Source organism: Pan paniscus, chromosome 4 (assembly GCF_029289425.2).
Source record: "Pan paniscus chromosome 4, NHGRI_mPanPan1-v2.0_pri, whole genome shotgun sequence".
Lineage (NCBI taxonomy): Eukaryota > Metazoa > Chordata > Mammalia > Primates > Hominidae > Pan > Pan paniscus.
Window position 1 is genome coordinate 147,431,955 of NC_073253.2, and position 22,183 is coordinate 147,454,137.

At 38.7% G+C, this 22,183-nt stretch overlaps 1 long non-coding RNA gene across 1 annotated transcript in view; it reads left to right on the forward strand.

Moving 5' to 3' along the window:
• The window catches only part of LOC117980409 (uncharacterized), a 415,604-nt gene that overhangs the window by 346,278 nt on the left and 47,143 nt on the right, over positions 1–22,183 (forward strand). Inside the window, exon 6 of the long non-coding RNA XR_008625459.3 lies at positions 317–406. This is a non-coding gene — a long non-coding RNA (uncharacterized LOC117980409). The remainder of the gene's footprint in view (positions 1–316; positions 407–22,183) is intronic.

Below are 22,183 nucleotides of genomic sequence, written 5' to 3' on the forward strand. Positions count from 1 at the left end.
TTACACTCTCCTTTAATTTTCAGGATAAAGCGTATAGGACCATCCCTAGAAGGCCCCTGATTTATTTAGGCCATTTGGAGCAGTGAAACATCTCCACAAGGTCTGAGTTACTCAGTTCTATGGGTTGTTTGATCTTCTAATTAGCTGTCCTTCTTAATTCATTTTTCACTGGTTGGCACATCTGGCTAAGATGCATGTTTGGTAGAACCTATTCAGGTGAGATCAGCAGAAACAGGAAGGAGCTGAAAGTGGATAATGAAACCCTGGGATCTTCACTTTACACTCATTTTCTTCTCATCTGATTTTCCTGTTCCAGGTGCTGACATCAGGAAAATAATAGAAGTTAACACAGATATGGGGCTGCCACTGAGGAGAGAGAAGACTGAAAGGAGCATATAGATAAAAGGTAGATAGGTTCTGAGGACGAGGGCTAATTTTCAGCTGGCAGAATCAGGGGCTGCTTCAAGGAGGAGGTGGCCACTGATATAAACTATCAGTTTGGGAAGAGTTAAAATTGATAGTTGTTATTTAGGCAATTTGACCATTAAAATTTAAATGTACATATTCTACTGCATGATTCCATAGCAACTACACTTCTAGGAATTACTATGTGAAAGTACTCACACAAGAATAAAAATGTGTATTTATCAATAGTGAATTATGATATATCCAAATAATAGAATACGGTGTCGACTTAAAAATAATATCTTTTTGTGTGCCAATGTGAAAATATGTTCATTATGTATTCAAGTAAAAAATCAGGCACCATATATTTTGTGTAGATATCATTTTTGTAAGGAAAGTTAAACACTTAATAGCTTGTAATATAAAAATGACAGAATATAGAGTTAAAACATAGATTAAGTTGCTAATAGGTGTTATCTCAGAAGGGTGGGAAACAAAAATTTTACGCTCATATTTTTCTATAATATTCATTTTAAAAATTAGAGTCATATATTACCTTTATGGTTAGAAAATAATGGTAAAATTTTTTTAAGTACTGTTTAGTTTGTGTGACAGTTTGTCTTTTCTTAGTTCTTACGAGGCACATGGGAATTCCAGAACACAAAAGGAATATGTAATTTATTTCTCTTTTCTTTTTCTCTTTTCCTATTTCTTTTAGTCTTCACTTAACCTGCTTTTGCTCCTGTCCCTTCTTTGTGCTTTCCAATAGCAACCAACCTACCTTCCCTTGTCTGATGCCTGAGTTTGTTTCCCTATAATTCCCTCTTTATCTTTCTTATATAAATGCATTTATATAGACCATCCTAAGGTTTAAAAAGATTTCTCCATTGCAGTGGCCAATAGGCTGCTTGATGGGTGAACAGAAGGGAAAGGGATTTTGGTATACTCTGCTCTACAACTGCATCTCTTTTATGGCATGGTTGTCTATTTTCTTCCCGTCTGTAAAATGATAGAATTGAATTAAATAATCTCTAAGGATCTTTCCCAAGCTAATATTCTATGATGACTTTAAGAGGGTGTATTTATTTGTGACTTTAAGGTTTTCTGGCTTTCTAACAGTCTCATCGGCCAGAGGAGAAAAAACTTTGTATTACATTTCTTAAAAACGTGCTGACAGTGAGGTAGCACTGAGAGTCAGGAAATTCAAAGTCTTGACTTCGCTTCGACCTCATTTTGTGGCCTTGGATCACTCACTCTACTTCCTTGGGTCTCAGTTCCTCAGCTTAATAGCGAGGGTGTCTATCTCTCTCCTTAATATAAGGAGGACTTTGGGGGTGGGTGTGGGTATTGACCTGGCTTTCATCCTAAGGATGTGATAAGCATCAAATGGGCAAGCAGAGGTGAAAGCACTTTTGTCAGCCTAGAGCAGGGTTTCTTAATCTTGGCAATATTGTTATTTGGAGCCAGATAATTCTTTGTTGGAAGTTCTTCTTTGTATTGTTGGATGTTTAGCAGCATCCATAGCCTCTACTTATTGAATGCCAGCAAACTTACCCTATTCCCCCTGACTGTGACAACTAAAATTGTCTCTAGATATTGCCAAGTGTGCCCTGGAGTATACAATCAACTGTGGTTGAGAACTGCAGCTGTAGAGTGATATATAGAGACTTCAAGCATTGTTAATTATATAACTACTTTGAGAGGGAACAAATAAAAAGAAAAAAATCACAAAAGTGTAATTCCAGAAGGTGCCAGAGATGATGACTCCTGTGAGAAACAGAAGATAATACGTGAGTGGAGATAGTGCCAAATACAGCATCATTTCTGGGCAGTCATATTTCCTGTGGGAACAATCTGTATCCTAAAGAAAGATGGAGAGATCAATCTTCTTGAGGGACCCTTCCCCCATGACCCAGGAGAGTAGGGTTTTATAGTTCTTGCCAACTCCTAGTTACAGATGCTAATGGGAGGGAGATCTCAAAGAAATATGAAGGATACAGCTTATTCAACAAGGTCAGAGATATGTAGAATTTCATGGATGATAGGAAGCAATCAGTCAACTCTCTCATTCAAGTGCTACACTGATCTGTCTAGTATTCTTTTTTTTCTTTATTTTTTATTTTTATTTTTTGAGACGGAGTCTTGCTCTGTCACCCAGGCTGGATTGCAATGTGTAATCTTGGCTCACTGCAACTTCTGCCTCCCAGGTTCAAGCGATTCTCCTGCCTCAGCCTCCTGAGTAGCTTGGATTACAGGTGCATACCACCACGCCCGGCAAATTTTTGTATTTTTTGAAAAGACAGGGTTTCACCATGTTGGTCAGGCTGGTGTTGAGCTCCTGGCTTCATGATCTGCCTGCCTCAGCCTCCCAAAGTGCTGGGATTACAGGCATGAGCCACCGTGCCCTGCCCTGTCTAGTGTTCTTAATTCTATTAGCTACTTGACCTTGAGCAAATTACTGATTTTCTCTGAGCGTTTGTTTCTTCCTTTCCTTTTTGATCCCAGAAGATTATCTATTTCATTAATAACATAAAAATAGTTATGAACAAGACTAATCATTTTATTACCCAGAGTTCTACGTGCTTTATGTGTAGTACCTCATTTAGGCTTATAGCAGTCTCATACATCTTGATACAATCTTGTTTTATAGATGAAGAAACTAAGAATGAAAGAGGTCTTAAACCCAGCTCTCCCTGTCTCCAGAGCCCATGTTCTGGTCCACCACTCTAAATATCACTGCTTCACAGCAAAACCCTTAATATGCAACACAACATTCTTCATTACTGTTGATTGCTTATCTCTCTTTCTCATCTTCTAGACTGAACAACTAGAACCCAAGGTTATGTCATATGCACTGTACGATTCTGAAGCCACCAGGCCTTAGGAATAAAAAAAAACTAATGGTGGAATTTTACACACCAGGACCCAGCAGGGCAGCAGGAGGGCAGGGAAAGAGCCTGAATGAGACAGAAACATTGATCTTTTTAAGCAGCAAGTAACTAAAAGCTATTCATTGATTTATAAACTAGGATTAAGTGGAAACTGAGAAGTCATCTTTTTCCAGTGCTTTGAATTTTAATATAAGGAAAGGGAAGCATAGACAGCTTAGGTACTTGTTTATGCTCATACTGTGTTAGTTGCAGATCAGGGTTGAGACTGGACTCTGGCTTCTAGTTCAGTTTCCTGCCATTGTATCGGTGGAATGCCATGTAGTGTAATGGATTAGAGTGTATCATCTGAAGTCCTGTGACCTGGGCTGTGAACTGAGATCAGAGAAAAGATACTTAACTTCTGTGACTTTCCTTTTCCTTACCTGTAAAAGGGAATAGTTCCTATCTCAAAAGGTTGTTGTGAAAATTAAATGAGATGCAGTGCAAAAAGTCTTAGCACAGATAAGGCACCTTACTACATGCCTATCATATAGTAAGGTCTCAACAAATGTTAGCTATTATTATTATTATTATTTAAAAATATTTTTAGATTTCTGGCTAGATGTTTTTGTGTTTTTTTCTTAGAATGCAACATATGTTCTTTTAAAGCATTTTACATACAGTAAAATTTACTATTTTTTTGCACATAGTTCTAATGAGCTTTTGGCAAATACATGCAGTCACATAATCACCACCACAATCAAAATTCAGAACGGTTCCATCACCACAAGAAAGTACTACTTTTTTGCCCTTCTAGACAACCCCACATCCACTCTCAGACTTGGAAACCACTGATCTATTTTCTATTCTTGTAATTTCGCCCTTTTGAGAATGTCATTTAAATGGAACCATATAATATGTAGCCTTTTGAGTCTGTCTTCTTTCACTGAGTATACCATGTGAAATTTATCCACATTGTTTTACATATATATGTGTTTATGTATATGTGTGTGTGTGTATCAGTATTTCTTTTTGTTTTATTGCTGAATAGTATTCTATGGTATAGATATATCACAGTTTGTTTATCCATTCAGCAGCTGAAGGATATTTGTGTTGTTTGCAGTATGGTGTGATTGTGAATAAAGCTTCCATAAACATGTACAAGGTTTTAGGTGACTATAAGTCATCATGTCACTTGGTGAATATCTAGGAGTATGATTGCTGTGTTGTGTGATAAATGTATGTTTATTTTATAAGGAACTGCCAAACTATTTTCCAAAGTGACTGTAACATTTTACAATTCTTTCCAAGATGTATAGGGATTATAATTTGTCCACTTTCTTGCTAGCACTTGCTATGGTCAATCTTTTAAATTCTGGCCATTCATAGAGGTGTGTAATGTTATCTCACTGGAGTTTTAATTTGAATTTTCCTGATGATTAATGTTGTGGAACATCTTTTTGCTTGCTTATTTGCCATTGATATATATTTGATGATGTATGTGTCCAAACCTTTTGCCCATTTTTTATTGGGCTATTCTTCTTAGTATCAAATTTTGAGAATTCTTTGTGTGCTCTGGATACAAGTCCTTTGTTAGATATGTATTTTGCTAATATTTCATCCCAGGTTGTGGTTTATCTTTTCACTCTCTGAGCAGTGTTTTTGTGAAGTAGAACTTTTGAATTTTGGATTAGATTTGAATGAAATCCAATTTTCACCTTTTCTTTGATAGATCACGGTTAAGGTGCTGTGTCTAAGAAATCTTTGCCTAATCTAAGATTGTGGAGACTTTATCCTATGTTTTATCTTAGAAGTTTTATAGTTTTAATTTTAACATTTAGGTGGATAATACATTTTAACTCAATTTTTATAGGGGATGGGAAGGATGAGTTGAGGGTTTTTTGGCATATAGATATTCAGATATTATTTTTGTAGTGCTAGTCACAATGTAAACAATGCAATACGATTACAGTGGATGCTGCTGCTGTGGCTGATATATCACTCATCAGTATCTTAGGGGGATTGATGATTTCTACTACCATAGTTGTGATTATAATTATGATTATCCATCTGTTTGTCCATCGTCTTTTCTCTCAACAAATGATGTCTACTGTGTAACAGTCACTGTACTAGGTGAAGAATTATCAATATTATTGACTATGTCCTCAAACATCCCAGGCTAATTAAGAAGGGTAATTACAGAGGGGCACAAATTTATAATGATGATAATCCGGGTGCAATGTCTATTTGTCAGTCTGATGAGAAGTTAATTTTTTGGGTATGAGATGGGAGGAAACATGAAACCTGACAAAGTCAATTGTTTTAATTTCATAGCTCACTTCAGATCTTAGGGACAAAATAAGCAGGTTTTAATTAAGCCCAAACCATCTCCAGGGACTTTGAAAGTGTCTTGTAAACAGTCTTGCTAGTGGATCACGTACCCAGAGACAGACAGAATTCCAAGAAGAAATTGTTTACCTTCTTGCTTTTTCTCTTTTCTTAGTAATGCATTGTCTTGTCTATTTGAATATCTATAAATAAAACTTCCCCGAAGATAATTTTTAAAATGTACTTGACATCTTCAGGCCCATATCACATCAATTTCTTTCCCATGTATGGAGTGGTAGAAAGCATATGGGAATGAATCTGTGGTCCATCTCTTCCAGCAGGGAAACTATATGGTATATGTTTTTATTTCTCTTTACCACAGGTCCCTTATCTCTAATACATATAGTGCCAGCCTTTCAGGTTTTACTAACTTCTAGAGTTATCTTAATTGGATATTAAAGAAATTAAGACAATGACTCTTTTGCCAGAATATCATGTTGCTTTCCAAATATGGTGGGTGAGATACTTCCCATTGCATTAATTCCTGCACCAACAGCACTTATGCAGTGAGTAGTCTCTATATGCCAGGCACTCCACTAGTCTTCAGAGATACAATGGTGAGTTCAAAACAGACATAATCCTTGTCAATATGGAGCTTATTGGTTAGTAGGGGAGTGAGACTAAAGCTGATAATCACAAACATAAATGTACAATTACAAACTATATTAAGTTGTAGGAAGTTATATGCTGACTGAGTCTCTAGATCATCTGACATATACCCAATATGTTTTATGAGTTGTCTGTTTTCTAAATAATTCTGTGGTTGGTTATAAAATAAGTGTATGTTTATTTTATAAGGAACTGTCAAACTGTTTTCCAAAGTGACTGTAACATTTTACAAGTGGGAAGGGAAGGGTTATTTCTCAACTAAGAATGAAGAATATTATCATCTTGTCTCAAAAGATTTGGGAAATAAAGTAGCTTCAGTCACCCGTCTTGGGTATACCATGAAAAGTCAATGTCATTTTGCTACCAAAAACACTAATTTAGTAACTTAGAGAGCAAAGGTAATTTCTGTTTTCATTTCTGTGTTAAGACTTAAAGAGCAGGAGTTTTTTAAAGATATGCTGTCTTTAGAATTGATTCTCAAGCACTAGAATCTCCTAATGACTCAGAATCACCATCATGAGTAGTGATCTTTTGGTTTGTAGGATTCATTTGCTGGGAAGAACTATGTATCTCCACTCTGAATGTCCCTTGGCTGCAATTTCCTGAATTCTTATATTCACTTTTGTATGTGTTTCTGTTTTTTCCCTTGTTGTCATCTTTCAACCTTCCTGTTCTCAGCGTATTTGCCTGTAATAGCTCCTCTACTCCTTTTGATTTTTTATTTCTAATCTGCTATGGTTTGGGAAATAATAAAACCATGTTCATTAGAATTGTTTGCGAAATAAGAACAGGCTCTGGGAGGAAACAGAAATTCTTTCCCTTTTGCAAAGTGTATCAGCTTTATGCATGAAGGATTTTGTATGTTTGAATGTCTAATTTTAGGTAGTATTAGTAGTTTAGGTCATCAGAAAAGCATCTTTAAACAAATGAGGTGATTACTATAAACCAGAGAGTCTGGTAGCCAGTTAAAAACCTGTTACATTTGCATGATGCTTTTCAGTTTTTACAGTGCTTTATTTTGCCTTTTAGCCTACTTCATCCTGTCTAAACCAGGGTGGGGAGAGATAAGATGCATATTATGAGGAAACTCAGACCTGGAGATGTGATTTCCCTCAAGCTGCTTGGCAAATTGTTGACATATTTATGGCCTGAACGCAAGACTCTTGACTCTTAGCCTGAAGATTTTAGGAGGACAGGAAAAAAGAATAGAACTCAAGAAGCTGACATTTCACCTTAACCCACGTAGGTGAACTAGCAATGGAAATCTCAGGTGTTTGTGGGGAGAAAACATAGCTTCATTTGGGCCAGATCTGAGTTTCTAGATGTGCTTGAATCACTCATAAATGCACAGTGATCTTTTGGTTCCTTCAATATTTTAAAGTCTTATTTTCTGTGTCAGAGCAAATTCATTAGTGACTGCCATATATGGAAGTTGGTGAAATGTCAGAAAGACGATAGAAAATTACAAAAAAAAAAAAAAGTGTTTCTTCATAGGTTATAATATTCAAATATTGCAATTTTCTGTTATTAATTGCTACTTTTGGATATTAGATGTTCTATTCTTTGTGGCTTGTAATTCAGAGCATCTAAGCTATTTTATATTTTGTAATGAAATTTATTTATAAATATATTAAATCATTAAATCAGATAACCTAAAAAAAAAAAAAGAAAATGTGAATGAAAGTGAGAGCTTCAAAATTAGTTTGCCATATCTGATAAAGAGAAATGCAGCATGTCATGGTTTTGACATTAATTTTTTCCTTTCATTTATTTTTTATTTGTTCAACGGAAATTTTTTTGGTGACAGATACTACGCTCTGCTCTTAGGGTTTAAAGATCAAGAAAGCATGACACTCAAGTTGCTTACAAACTAGGAAGGAGGGCTGATAAAAATGTCCTCAAATTAGATTGTTGAGATTGTTCTACAACTGTAAACACATGAAGATTCATTAAATTGTATGCTTAAAATTGGTGAATTTTATGGTATGTAAATTACAACAAAATTGTTTAAAAAGCCAATTAAAAAGCACAGTGATGAGAGCCACAATACGGGTAAATTCAGTGCTATGGGAATTTGAACACCACACCCAAATTCAGAGAGACAGAGCCTCTAGAAGGCCTCCAGAAGAAGTGATATATAATCAGAAACCTAAAGAATGCATAAGGGATACCGGGGCACAGAGTAGAGAAAGATTGAACTTGGCAACAAGAAGAACATGAGGAAACATCTGGAAGTGAGTGAGAACATGCCTGGTGTATATACTGTAAAAGGTAAATAGTTACAGAGCTGAGCATAGGAGGAAGAGTGACAAGAATTTAGTCTGGAGAGAGGTACAGTAGTTTAGCATTAGGACCTTACATATCATGAAGAGGAATTTGAAATTTATTTTAAAGGCCATTTGGAGCTATCAAAAATTTCAAGATATGAGAATGTCATGAATAAATTTGAACTTTGAAAGATCAGTCTGGCTGTAGTGAGGTCATTTGTTTAGGAAGAGAAAGCCCAGAAGGAGACCAGCAGTGCAGCTGATTCTATAAACTCACGGAGTGGATGTGAACTATGGAGATGAATTAAAGAAGACGGTAAAATTAGCCTGCCAAATTAAATGTGGGAGGTAGGGAAGTTAAAGATATTGAGGATAGGCCAGGCACAGTGACTCACGCCTGTAATCCCAGCACTTTGGGAGGTTGAGGCAGGTGGATCACCTGAAGTCAGAAGTTCAAGACCAGCCTGGCCAACATGGCAAAACCCCATCTCTATAAAAATACAAAAATTAGTTGGGCGTGGTGGTGCACAAATGTAATCCCAGCTACTCTGGAGGTTGAGGCAGGAGAATAGCTTGAATCTGGGAGACAGAGGTTGCAGTAAGACGAGATCATGCCACTGAACTCCAGCCTGGGCAACAGAGTGATACTCCGTCCCCCCAAAAAAAAAAAAAAAAAATATATATATATATATATATATATACACTCATACATATATTTTTATATATTCATATATATATTTATATATGATAGTTCATATATAGATATGTGATAGTTCATATATAGATATGTGATAGTTCATATATAGATATGTGATAGTTCATATATAGATATGTGATAGTTCATATATAGATATATGAGTTCATAGATATATGATAGTTCATATACATATATGATAGTTCTTAGGTTTTGTATCTGAGCAACTATGTAGTTGAATGTGCAATTTGCTGAGAGAATGAATGCTGGGTATAGGTTAAACTTGGAAAAAAGAAATCACAAATTCAGCTTTGGGCATTTTAAAATTTAGGTGCTTTCAGGGCATTTAAAATATACTAAGCAATTAGATAAATAAGCCTGATGTTCAAAAGAGAGAGATCAAGGCTGGAGATACAGACTTTGGTGGTTAGCAGCACATGTGTGATGATCAGAATTATGTGACTGAATAAGGTTTCTCTGAAAAAGAAGAGGATTTGAAGCAAGAAGAAAAGTGGGCAGCAGTGAACGAGATAGACACAGGCCTTTTCCTCAAGGAACTTACATTCTAGTGGGCAGAGATTAAACATGTAAATAAATAAGAAAATGACATAATCTGGGTACCAGTAAGCACTTTAAAGAAGATAAAGTTGGCCAGGTGTGGTGGCTCATGCCTGTAATCCCAGCACTTTGGGAGGCTGAGGTGGGCGGATCACGAGGTCAGGAGTTTGAGACCAGCCTGACCAACATGGGGAAACCCCATCTCTACTAAAAATACAAAAATTAGCTGGGTGTGGTGGCACATACCTGTAATCCCAGCTACTCAGGAGTCTGAGGCAGGAGAATCGCTTGAACCCAGGAGGTGGAGGTTGCAGTGAGCCGAGATCGTGCCACTGCATTCCAGCCTGGGTGACAGAGCGAGACTCCATCTCAAAAAAAAAAAAAAAAAAAAAAAGAGAAAAGAAGATAATGTCAGTAAAAAGGAGAGAAGCTACTTTAACTAAGGTGGTCAGGGAAGGTGATGTCTGTTAGGTTAAAACCCTAGTGGACATCAAAATTCACTGGAAGAGTGCAGGAAGAGGAGACTTAGAAGGAGATTTAGAAGAAATTGCTGGACGAGTGTGAGGAATATAAGGGATTATAATTATATGGAACTAAAACAAAAAAGCACCACTTCAAGGATGATTAAGTGTTCAGTGTTGTGGAGATATTAAGAACAGATCATAGAAATGGAATAAAACTTGGCCCTTGGATTTAATGACAAAGAGGCCATTGGTGTCCTTGGTAAGAGTAGTTTTAATGGAATAATAGAACACTGTATGACAATGGGATGAAGAATGCACAAGAGAATGGGAGCTGAGAGAAAGAAGATAGCTAGTGTAGTCACATGTTTTAGAAACTTGGCTCTGAAGAAGAAGGGAAAAGTAAGATGTCAACTGATATGTGAAAATAGGATCTTCTCTTTGTTTTTTTTTAAAAAAGATCAGATAGATTTTCGTATGCCTAAATACTGCAGGAATGGATCCAGGAGAGAAGCAAGGGTTGCTAATATGAGAAAGAGGAGTTAAAAGGTGCAGGAGACAAAGTAGTCCTAGGCTTCCATCATCTTTATGGCAGGTTATGTGCTTTGAGTGAACATCAAGGGAGTGATGGAGTGGGTGATTAGTGAGGTCAAAAGAGGGTTGGAACATCTACTGTGTTAAATGTGAAAGAGCATTAAACAGGGAGCCACTGGAGAATTGCCAGGCAGCACTAGAGGTGATAGATTTGTAGTGATGCTAGATTGGATTTTTTTTTTCCAGTACACAAAGCTGCCCTGATGTAGAGAAAAGAAGTCTGAATGTTGAGTTAACTCAGGATTGAGGCTTTGGATGGGCAAAGATAATTCAGAACCTTGACTGAAAATCAGGGATTAAATGAAGAATCAGCCTCACTTGGATGTATATGTAAGAAAATATAGGAAGAGACTGCCAGAGGGGATTCCAGGGCCAGATCTTTCAATAAAGAAGAGGAATAAGATATACTGGGCAAAACAGTTATGAGAGGTAGAAGTACATGGCTCAAGAAGTAGAGATAGAAGTCACTGAAGTTCAGGAGGTAGACACATGGAGAGGCCAGGGTGTTGAAATAAAGCCCAAGCTCTTACCCTTTCTAGCCGTGTTGTCTGAAGCAAGGCAGTCTATCAACAAATATTTCTTGATTGCCTATTTAGTGCCAGGTAATGTGGACAATAGTGAGCAAGACAGACAGAGGCCTTGTCATCAAGAAGCTTACATTCTAGTGGGCAGAGATTAAACATGTAAACAAATGAATAAATGAGATAATCCAAGTACCAATAAGCACTTTAAAGAAGATAATGTCAGTAAAAAGGGGAGAGGCTACTTTAGCTAAGGTGGTCAGGGAAGGCCTCTCTGAAGGGAGGATGCTGTTCAGCCTGAGCAATGGGAGGTGGTAGTCATGCAAAGAACTGTTGGGGAGAATACACCAAGCAGAAGCAAGTGCAAAAGATCTATCACAGGGGCAAGATTGGTGTGTTCAAGTGGCAGAAAGACCAGCACAGTTGAAATGTAGGGAATGAGAGGGAGAGTGTTGGATTTGATGTCAGAGATAGGTGGGTTGGATGATTTAGGACCTTCACTGGTCATTCAAGGATCTTAGGTTTTGTTCTGAGTGTGATGGGGAGCCACAGGCAGGTTCTAATGAGGATGTGTCTACCGATCTATGCTGCAGTGTGAAGAGTTAACTACAGGGAGTTGGGAGTGGAGAGAGGAAGACCACTAAGGAAGTGGTTGCAATTTCTGACGCAAGAGGCAATGGTGACTGGGGCTGGGCTGTTAGCAGAGGAGATGCTGAAACACGGTGAGATTCAGGATATATTTTAGAGGTATAACTGATAAAACTGCTAATGGGTGGGTGGGATTAGAGGAATAAGAATGGGTGGGATTAGAGTAATAAGAATAAGAGAAGACGAAAGGATCATTCCTGTTTTAGACTTGAGAAATGGGTAGATAGTGATATGGAGGGGGTAGGGTAAAAATCAGTAGTTCTATTTTAACAATGTTCGATTTGAGGTACCTACTACTTCTTCATGTACATGTGGTGCAGGTGGTTAGATATTTGTTTGGATTGCACAACAATGGTCAGAACTAGAGTTATAGGTTTGGGTAATTTGGAACCTCAGATAGCATTTAAAACCATGGTGCTGATTGAGATCACAACAGGACAAAGAATAGGGAGAAATAGGACGACTGAGGGTTGACTCCTGGAGCACTGCAACATTTAGAAACTTGGAAGACAAAGAAGATTCAGCAAAGGAGACTGAAGATTCAGGAAAGCAGCAAATGAGTCTGGAAGAAGATGAGGAGCATGTGGTATTCCAGAGGCCAAGGGAAGAAAGCCAATCAGAATGAACTATTCCCATTCCCTTGTTGGGCAGAGGGTCACAGGGATCCAGGCTGAGCAGAAAGTCAGGGAAAGGAGATTTGGGCCTTGCTACCTCTAATAGCGCTCTTTCTTTCATTCTCTGTTCTGTACTTCTGTGGACCTCACCTTTGAGGAAGAAGATCAACCTATTTTAAGGAAGTCCTGTATAGACATGAGCAAAATTCATTCAAAGTGGAAAGTACTATGTCATTAAAGAGCTTCAGATAAAGAATCTTGAGGGTTTTTGTAATGTCTTCCTGACAGAAAAATACACACATTGATCACTCAAAAGCGGGGCCTCAAACATATGGAAATAGGAAAAGCATCTTAGCCAGAGGGATTAGCATAAGCGAGGCCCGGAGGAAGAAACTGGCAGCCTGGGTGTGAAGGATCCCAATCCATTCACTTTGGTTGGCTCACAAACTGTTTGCTTGATCAATTCTGCGCTCCACTCATGCGCAGAACTCACACAAGAGACATTCAGTGCAATGGTTCTTTACCACAGATAAAAATATAGATGAAGCCAGAAACTCAGAAGCTTAGCATTGGGTTGCTGGAATCCTCCACCAGCACTTTTCCCTCTCCAATCTTTAATCCAAGTTTGTTAAAATCCTTTAAACTGCCGTGGTCTCCCATGAGGAGGGGTAGCAACAAAAATTGTATTGAAACACTAAATCCCCAGTGACCTAACTTAATCAAATGGACATATTTCATTAAACAAATGTCTCTGCCATCTGCTATACTCCAATTAGGAATGCATGAAGAACTTATTTCTCAATTATGTTGGAGAAGATTTCTGGGCTCAAAGGCCCTGGCAAACAGCCTTTCCTTCAGCAGCAGACCTGCCTCTAGTGTGTGGTGGCCCTCATGTTCTTTCCTGTCTTTCCTCTGAACTCTACCACTAACTTTGTGTTATTACTGCATTCCCTTTTGTGTCAGAACCACTGTGGTCCAGCACACCAAACAAACATTCTACATGCTGGTTTAAAATTATTGTATTGAGTATTTAACAACTAATGTTTACTGAAATCTTTGGTATAGCCAGGAGCTGTGATAAGTATATTACATGGATTATTTAATCTAAACTTTACACCTTCTCTGCAAAGTAAGATCCCCACTCTATTTATGAGGAAACTGAGGCTCAATGATCTTAAATGACTTGTCCAAGGTCTCATAGGCTGAGTGTAAGCAGCCTGACACCAGAGTTCATTTATTATCCAGTGTGCATTATAAGAAGTACCATACAACAAGGTATGGTATGAGTATGATATGAGTGCCACCTGCCTCTAGGGACCTTTTATGTGGATGGAACAGGGGTTTAATCAGGTTGGGTGGAGACGAAGGAAGTGCTAAATATAGGTAGAAAATAGAAGAAATTACCCCTTGAATTCCAAGTCAAGACACTGCTATAGTGTGCTTGAATCAAAACATTGGTATAGTATACTTGCACCTTATATCCTATCACAGAAGTGTGACTGCAGAACAACTTGCCACATCTGTTTACCCACCTCTGCCCTCCACTTCGAATCCTGTCTGTTATTTAACCAGTCAGCTGGGCTAGCCCTTAGCCCTCGTTCATCCCTCAGGGCTCCTGATGCTGCTGGAGAAAAATTACACAATGTTGTGATTTTCTAGTTCTGCAGATTCATGGGCATCCATCTCAGCTACCTACGTACCACTGCCCAATGATCCTCCTGTCTGTCCTTAGTCCCTTGTTGTTCAGAATTTGTTTCTACCAGTCTTCATCATCATCTCCAAGCCTCCAATATCACCACCTTGTCTTCGCTGTGGGAAGGTGGCTTTGCCATCTGCTTCACATGGAAAATAGAGGTGACCCCTCCAGCTACCTGCACTTCCTATTAGCTTCTACCCTTGGCTCATTATCTGTTATCTAGGTTAAATAATGAGATTATTGATATTTACTTAGGACATTTTATAAGCTAGCTACTATGGAATGTCTACCTGCATTAGCTCATCCAAGCCTTAAAACCGACTCGTGAGAGAGGGGCTACTTATTATTATTTATTTTTAATTGACAAAATCATATATACTTACGGTGTACAACATGATGTTTAAAAATATGTACACATAGTAGAATGGCTAAATCAAGCAACATGTGCATTACCCCACATACTTTTTTTTGTGCGTGGTGAAACACTTAAAATCTACTCTCAGCAATTTTAAGTGACCGGTATGTTGTTATTGTGTAATAAATCTCTTGAATTTATTCCCCCTAATGGAAACTTTGTATTCTTTGATCAGTATCTCCCCCATTCAGTGGCCCCCTCTCTTCCTCCTGGATCCTGGTAACCACTATTTTACTCTGTTTTTTTGAGCTTGACTTTTTAAGATTCCACGTATAAGCAAGATCATGCAGTACATGTCTTCCTGTGCCTGGCTTATTTTACTTAACATTATGTTCTCCAGGTTTATTCATGCTGTCACAAATGATGGGATTTTTTCCTTTTTAAAGGCAGCATAGTATTCCATTGTGTATATGTATCACATTTTCTTTAGTCATTTATCCATTGATGGATACTTAAGATTGATTCCATGTCTTGTTAACTGTGAATAGTGTTGCAACAAAAATGGGAGGGCAGATATCTCTTTGACTATTCATTTCATGTCCTTTGGGTATATACCCAGCAGTGGGATTGCTGGATCATACGGTAGTTCTATTTTTATTTTTTTGAGGAACCTCTATTCTGTTTACCATAGTGGCTGTGCTAATTTACATTTTCACTATTAGTGTATAAGAGTTCAAGGGGAACTATTTTCAATCCTCATTTTACAGAAGAGAAAATGAGGCTCAGAAAGGTTACGTAGCTATTTCTCAGGATTATGTCCTTATAGTGTTTACCTTCTCATTACACACATTCTATAAAACTGTGTCTTATATGATGTCTGTCACCATCTATATACCATGGCCAAATCAATGTTTTCAGACTAGAATTCTCCTTGAGCTCCTGTTTATTTAGATGCCCAATGGGTGCCCACTGACATCTCAAAATTAAACTTCACCTCCATTCTCATTATCATCAATCACTAGAATTGCTCATTTTGCAATATTTTCTGTCTCCATGAATAATACCACTATTGGAAGTTATGGTGAGATTAAGATAATATTATGGTGGTTGGTTATGTGGGAAAAGCAGAATTCGATCCTCAGCTTTCCACCAGTCTGTACAAGATCCTCAAAGGAGATTGATGCAAAGCAAAGGAATAATCTGGTTATTAATTGTGGTTTTAGACCCCATGACTGGTATAGAACTGAAAGTAAATCAAGCTGGACTTATGAAGGATTCCTCTTTCCATTCATGGATGAATTTGAGTGGCACTGAAACAAGGTAGGTTGAAAGGCCTGCTCTGTTTCTAACCCAATACCCAAACTAGAAACTCCACTCTGACGTGACAAGCCATATACAAATGTAGGAGAGAGAGAGAATTTGTAGCCACTTGCTCTAGACATTTATAGGCTGGGTTCTAGATGCTCTATAGACAGAGAAGGAGAAAACATGTTCCTTTCTCTAGGCTTTTGGGAGAAAGAGGGTGAGCCAGGCTCTAGCTTTGTAGAATGAGATAGAAAAGGAAAGAACCTGTCTATTTTTATTACAACCTACTGTGTCCTTTTTGAAAACTTCTCGCTGGTGCTGGGGTACCATACGATGCCCTGGAATTTAATAGTCCAGATCGGCATTCTTCTTGGGAATGGAATATCTTTTCGTGATCTCAGTCCTAGGGAGAAGTAATGAAGAGGCTTATGTAAAAAATAGCAAGAGATTTTGAATTCCTTCTTTCAGAAATTTTCCTTTTATGTCAGTGTGCTGTGACTTTTTTTTTTTTTTTAACCTTCTCAAGCCTCAGTTCGTCCCTCTGTAAAATGAAGATAAAGCTCTACCCGGTACATAATAAACCATCTGTAAATGTAAATGTGAGGTGGGGTGGGGGAGTAGGAATGAGAAGGTCGAGGCACTAGTAGCTAGGGTGGTGGCTGTGGTTGTGGTCACAGTGGGTGACAGTAGTGGTTCTTGTGGTAGGTAATAGACATCTACGAGTTAGTTAGGATAGAAACCTGAGAAACGACCTGATTTTAATCCTCTCTCTTGCTTATCACATTTAATTCATCAAAACATCTATACATTTCATGTCATTAATTTATTTCCGGTCTCATTGTCATTATCCATCATTTCTTTTGGCCTAAGAGGTAAAGTAACTTTCCCAGGACCACACAGGGACGATCTAGTGCTGTCTCAGTCCTCTGATCTCAGGTGCTTTCTCCTCTACCAGGGCAGAAGAACAGAAGTGCCAAGAGTAGGTACAACTGGGTTCAGCTGTGGCCCCTGCACATACTAACTGTACCATCTGGATAACTTACTTGTCCTTTTACCCAACCAGCAAAGTGGGCCATAATCATGGCACCTACCACATGGGGTTATTGTGAGGATTACAGGAAGTAATGGGTTTAAGAAGTAAGTGTTAGCTTTTTGGAGCTTCTATAACAAAGTACCACAAACTGCGTGGCTTAAAACAAGATAGATGAAATGTTTCACACTTCTGGAGGCCAAAAGTTCAAAATCGAGGTATTGGCAGAGCCTTTTTCTTTCAGGTGGCTCCAGGGGAGACATTTTCCTTGCCTCTTGAAGCTTCTGAAGCTGATGATCTTGGCATTCTTGGCTCACAGATGCATGGCTCCAGTCATATGGCTGTCTTTTCCCCATGTGTTGTCACATCAGATTCCTTCTGTGTGTGTCTGTCTCTGTATCCAGATTCCCCCGTTTATAAGGACACCAGTCATGTTGGATTAGAGCCCAGTCTAATTACATCATTTTAACTTGACTATTTCTGTAAAGGCACTATTTTCAAATAAGGTCACATTCTGAGGTACCGGGGTTAGGACTTCAATATATTAATACCTTTCTGTGGGGACACAGTTCAACCCATAGCAAAGTACTTTGCCCAGGCTTGGGTACAGAGTGAATGCTCAGTAAATATTTTTCTTACCAAAGAGCCTCGTCTATCAAAGCAGAGCTCAGTCCCGAGGAACAAGACTGACAGCTTTGGCTCAGCAAGGCTCACATTACTCAATAATACATTCAGCTCTGGAGGAAGGTGGCCTCTGTGTTCTCAGGGAACATCATCAATATTGTGACACTCCAACATGTGTCAGCCACTGGGTTTCCCAGGGCTCCTTCTCTGGGGATCCTTCTGATGTTGGAAAATTATCCTCCAATCCTGGGTGGTCTGAGCGATGGCCTGCCCAGAGGCAGGAGGGGAGAGGATCAGAGTGTCAAAGCTGTCAGGGGCCTCAAATTCTATCTCATCCAAGTCCCTCATTTCAGAGATGAGGAAACTGAGGCCCAGCAAGGGGGAGCCGTCTGCTTCAGCTCACTTAGTAAATGTGAGGCATAGCCAAGCTCAGAATCCTGTTTTCTAATTTCCACTAGCTGCTCTTTTAATCATAGTGATGTCCCACTGCCAGCATTGTTGTTGGTTTTGTTTTGTTTTTGGTACTTTCTACAAAGATTCTTTGAATTTCTCCACCGGTGCAATGGGACAGGTGCTCTAGGCCAGCTCTGACTAACAGAAATACAAAGTGAGCTTCATAGGTAATTTTAAATTTTCTAGTGTCTACATTAAAGAATTAAAAATGTGGGTACAAAGTACACTCTTCAGATGCTGGCTACACTAAAAGCCCAGACTTCACCACTGTACAGTAGATCCATGCACCAGAACTGAACTTGTACCCCCTAAATCCATAAAAAGAAAAACATTGAAAACAGATAAGGTTAGTTTTAACAATGTATTTATCCCAGTATATCCAAAATGTTATTTTAATATGTAGTCAATATATGATTGTCAATGAGATACTTCACATTTTTTCTTATTGAATTTTGAAATCTCGTATATATTTAACAGTGTATCTTTTTAAAAAATTATTTTATTTTATTTTACTTTAAGTTCTGGGATACATGTGCTGAACATGAAGGTTTGTTACGTAAGTATACGTGTGCCATGGTGGTTTGCTGCACCTATCAACCCGTCATCTAGGTTTTAAGCCCTGCATGCATCAGGTATTTGTTCTAATGCTCTCCCTCCCCTTGCCCTCCTCCCCATGACAGGCCTCAGTGTGTGATGTTCCCCTCCCTGTGTCCATGTGTTCTCATTTAACAGCGTATCTTAACTTCAACTTACCACATTTCAAGTGCTCAGTAACCATATACGTCCAGGGAGCACTGGACAGCACAGCTCCAGGCCAGTGGTTCCCAGAGCTGCTCTGTCTAGGGTGCATATGTTGGTGCAAATGTATTATTTCTACTTCCTGAGAAATGACTATTCTTAATTCAAGATTATATCCTTTCTCTTTTGAAATTTTTGGTCAAAATGTCCTCTCCCATGCTGAAATTAAATCATGGTGACGTACAGACGAAACGTTTTTGGTTTTGTTTTAAAAATGTCTTTATTTGACAAAAAGATGGGAACACTAGGCCAGGTCCTTATTAAGAATATTTACATATATAAGTATATTACCTATGTGTATATATTTTTAAGTGTTTTAAATGGTTAAATTCCTCTTAATATCATTTCTAAAATATATGTGTATATTTTTTGCTGATTTATGAAATCATCATTATCAATTGTCTAAGATTCATTGCTACTCTGATCTTCTGTAATTGCCATTAGAAGTCAAGTTGAGTGGCCAGGCGTGGTGGCTCATGCCTGTAATCCCAGCACTTTGGGAGGCCGAGACATGGGCTGATCATGAGGTCAGGAGATCGAGACCATCCTGGCTAATACGGTGAAACCCCGTCTCTACTAAAAATACAAAAAATTAGCCGGCCTGGTGGCGCGCACCTGTAGTCGCAGCTACTCAGAAGGCTGAGGCAGGGGAATGGCGTGAACCCGGGAGGCGGAGCTTGCAGTGAGCTGAGATTGCACCACTGCACTCCAGCCTGGGCGACAGAGCAAGACTCCGTCTCAAAAAAAAAAAAAAAGTCAAATTGAGGTAAAATGTCTCTCTGTCCTTGAGAACAGAAAGTATAAAGAAGGATCTGCTTGGCTAATTGATTCTGTGCATTGTAGAGCATTTGGATTTTACATCACTGAGTGGTTGTGTAGAAGGGCTTTTGCTAGCCCAAGCCATTGCACTGGGTACTTCATTTTTCTCTAGTCTTAGGAAAGATTGTGAAGGGATACTGAGAAATTACTGCATTTCCTCTGTATTCTGTCCTTGGGCAGGCTAACTACTGATCAATCCCTGGAGAATGTGCATGGGGCAGGCCCAGTGCCTGGCTCCTCTAAGTATTTCCATATGGGGAAGGCAGCCGGATATTCCCTGGGAAAGCATAGTCAAGATTAAAGTCCAAATTCCTTACCATGACCCACTCACTCTTACAAACTCTATGCCATGCCCAACTCTCATCTCACTTCTCTTCACATCTCCACTTTGTATGACATTCATAAAGGTCTGCTTTCAGCTTCTCAGGCACTCCATGCTTTTTCATGCCTCAAGCTCTTTGTACATGCTCTTCCCTTTGCCTAGAAAGCTCTTTATTCCTTCCAGCTAATCCTTCTGGGTTCAGATTAAATAGTACTTCCTCAGTGAAGTCTTGCTTGATCCTCCAGTCTTAGTGAGATATCCTATTATAATTTTTCCTAGCTTCTGCACTTTACAACATCTAGCCCAATTATATTTCAATAATTATCTGTGTGATTGTTTTGATATATGCCTTTTCTACCATACTGTAAGCTCCAAGAAGGCAGACACCGACTTGTTCAAAGCTATTTCCTGGCACCTAACACCATACTTGATGCATTAGGCACTCAGTAAATATTGGATGAACAAATGAAGGAATGTTCTACATGTCGACAGTATTTTATTTTGGGGTAGATATTTTACATGCAGAGAAAGGGACAAGCCAAGCCAATGTTATCCTTTTTTCTCTGTACAGTGGCTCTCATTGGCCCAGTTCTGGGCTCTACGGCACGCAATCCCTTGGCATTTGTAAATCTTAGAAGAGTCTGTATGCTTTCTTCTGAGCGTACCTAGCAGAGAAGCTGTTGGTGAGTCTGCCATCAGCACTTCACTAGGAATCATGAGGTGGGTTCTGGTCACATTTCCACTCCTCATTATCTGAGTGATAGGAAAGCCATTCCATTTTAAAGTCAACAGACGGATCAGTCCCAGGTCATAGTTTCAGTTTGGTGGCTTCAACCTGAAATAGGTTTGTCAAAATCTGTCAAATGTTGGAGGGGCTGGATTCATGATCTCTGGAGGTTCTTATAGACTTTGGGGGCTGGGGAAATCTTGTCAGAAACTGTGTTGCTTGTGACTCTGCGTTTTGATAAATAGAAACTTGCCAGCAAAATAAAGGTTACCTTTTTTTTTGTCCAAGGTTGCCAGTGAGTCACTGGCTGTGCCTAGAATAGAAATTGGCTCAGGAACACGATTATGACTGTTTTTAAATATCACCTAGATATTTGTTACACAATGAATAGTTTTTCTCTTTTTGAATGGAAAGGGACTGTGGGTACAGAGGAAAGAGGCCCAGACTCTTAGGGAGGAACAGATAACTTAAGGCCCAGTCCCAGGAACATACTCCTGGGCCTCAGCCTGGGGAAGTGTACTGGAGCGAAGTGAGCACTGGACTTGGATCCAAGAACACTGGGTTTTCATTCCAGTGCTAATGCCAACTACAGGGGAGGCACTTGCTTTATAGGCTCCAGTCTCTTTCTCTGGAAGGTGGAAAGAATCAACTCGGACCACCTCAAAGTTTTAAAGCTTCCAAAAGTGTTGGTTTTATTTCATAAACACAAAGCTCTCTACAAACAGGATTCCCATGATTATTTTTGTTGCTGACTTGTTAAGGATAAAGATATCCTGTACTTTCAATGTAGCCAACGTATGAGGAGAGTTCTCTTCACTCATTCATTGTAAAGAACAAATCATGCACCTCTCTGGGACTCAGCTTTCCTATCTGTGGAGTAAGACAAGTAAATCTTACTCTGTAGGTTTACTGAGTTTCTATGACAATGAAATAAGCAAAGTGATGTCAACATCCTTTAAAAAATGTGAAGCTTTTCTTCCCTTGCTTTACAGTCTTTTGCCTTTGTTTCTTCTTCTTCTCTTTCCCTTTTACCATCTTTACTGGGCATCTGCTATGTTTCGCAAATAATTTTAGCTATAGAGGACATATGTGTAAGACACTTGACCCAAGTCATGTCTTCAAGCAATGTTAGAATTTATTTGGGGAGATAGATATGGAAATACATTAATATGATACAGTGTTTTATTACAACTGGGCACTTACCATGTGCAAAGTACTGTTCTAAGCACTTATATTAACTCACTTAATCTTCATGCTAATCCAATAGTGTCAAAGGGTACTATTATCTTTCCCAGTTTTGCGGAGGATAAAACAAAGTCCAGAGAAGTTAAGCAACTTGCCTAAGGATACAGAGTTAGTGTGAACTGGGGACAGTTTAGCTCCAGAGTTAGTTCTCTTAACCATTAACAAGATATGTGTAAAGCA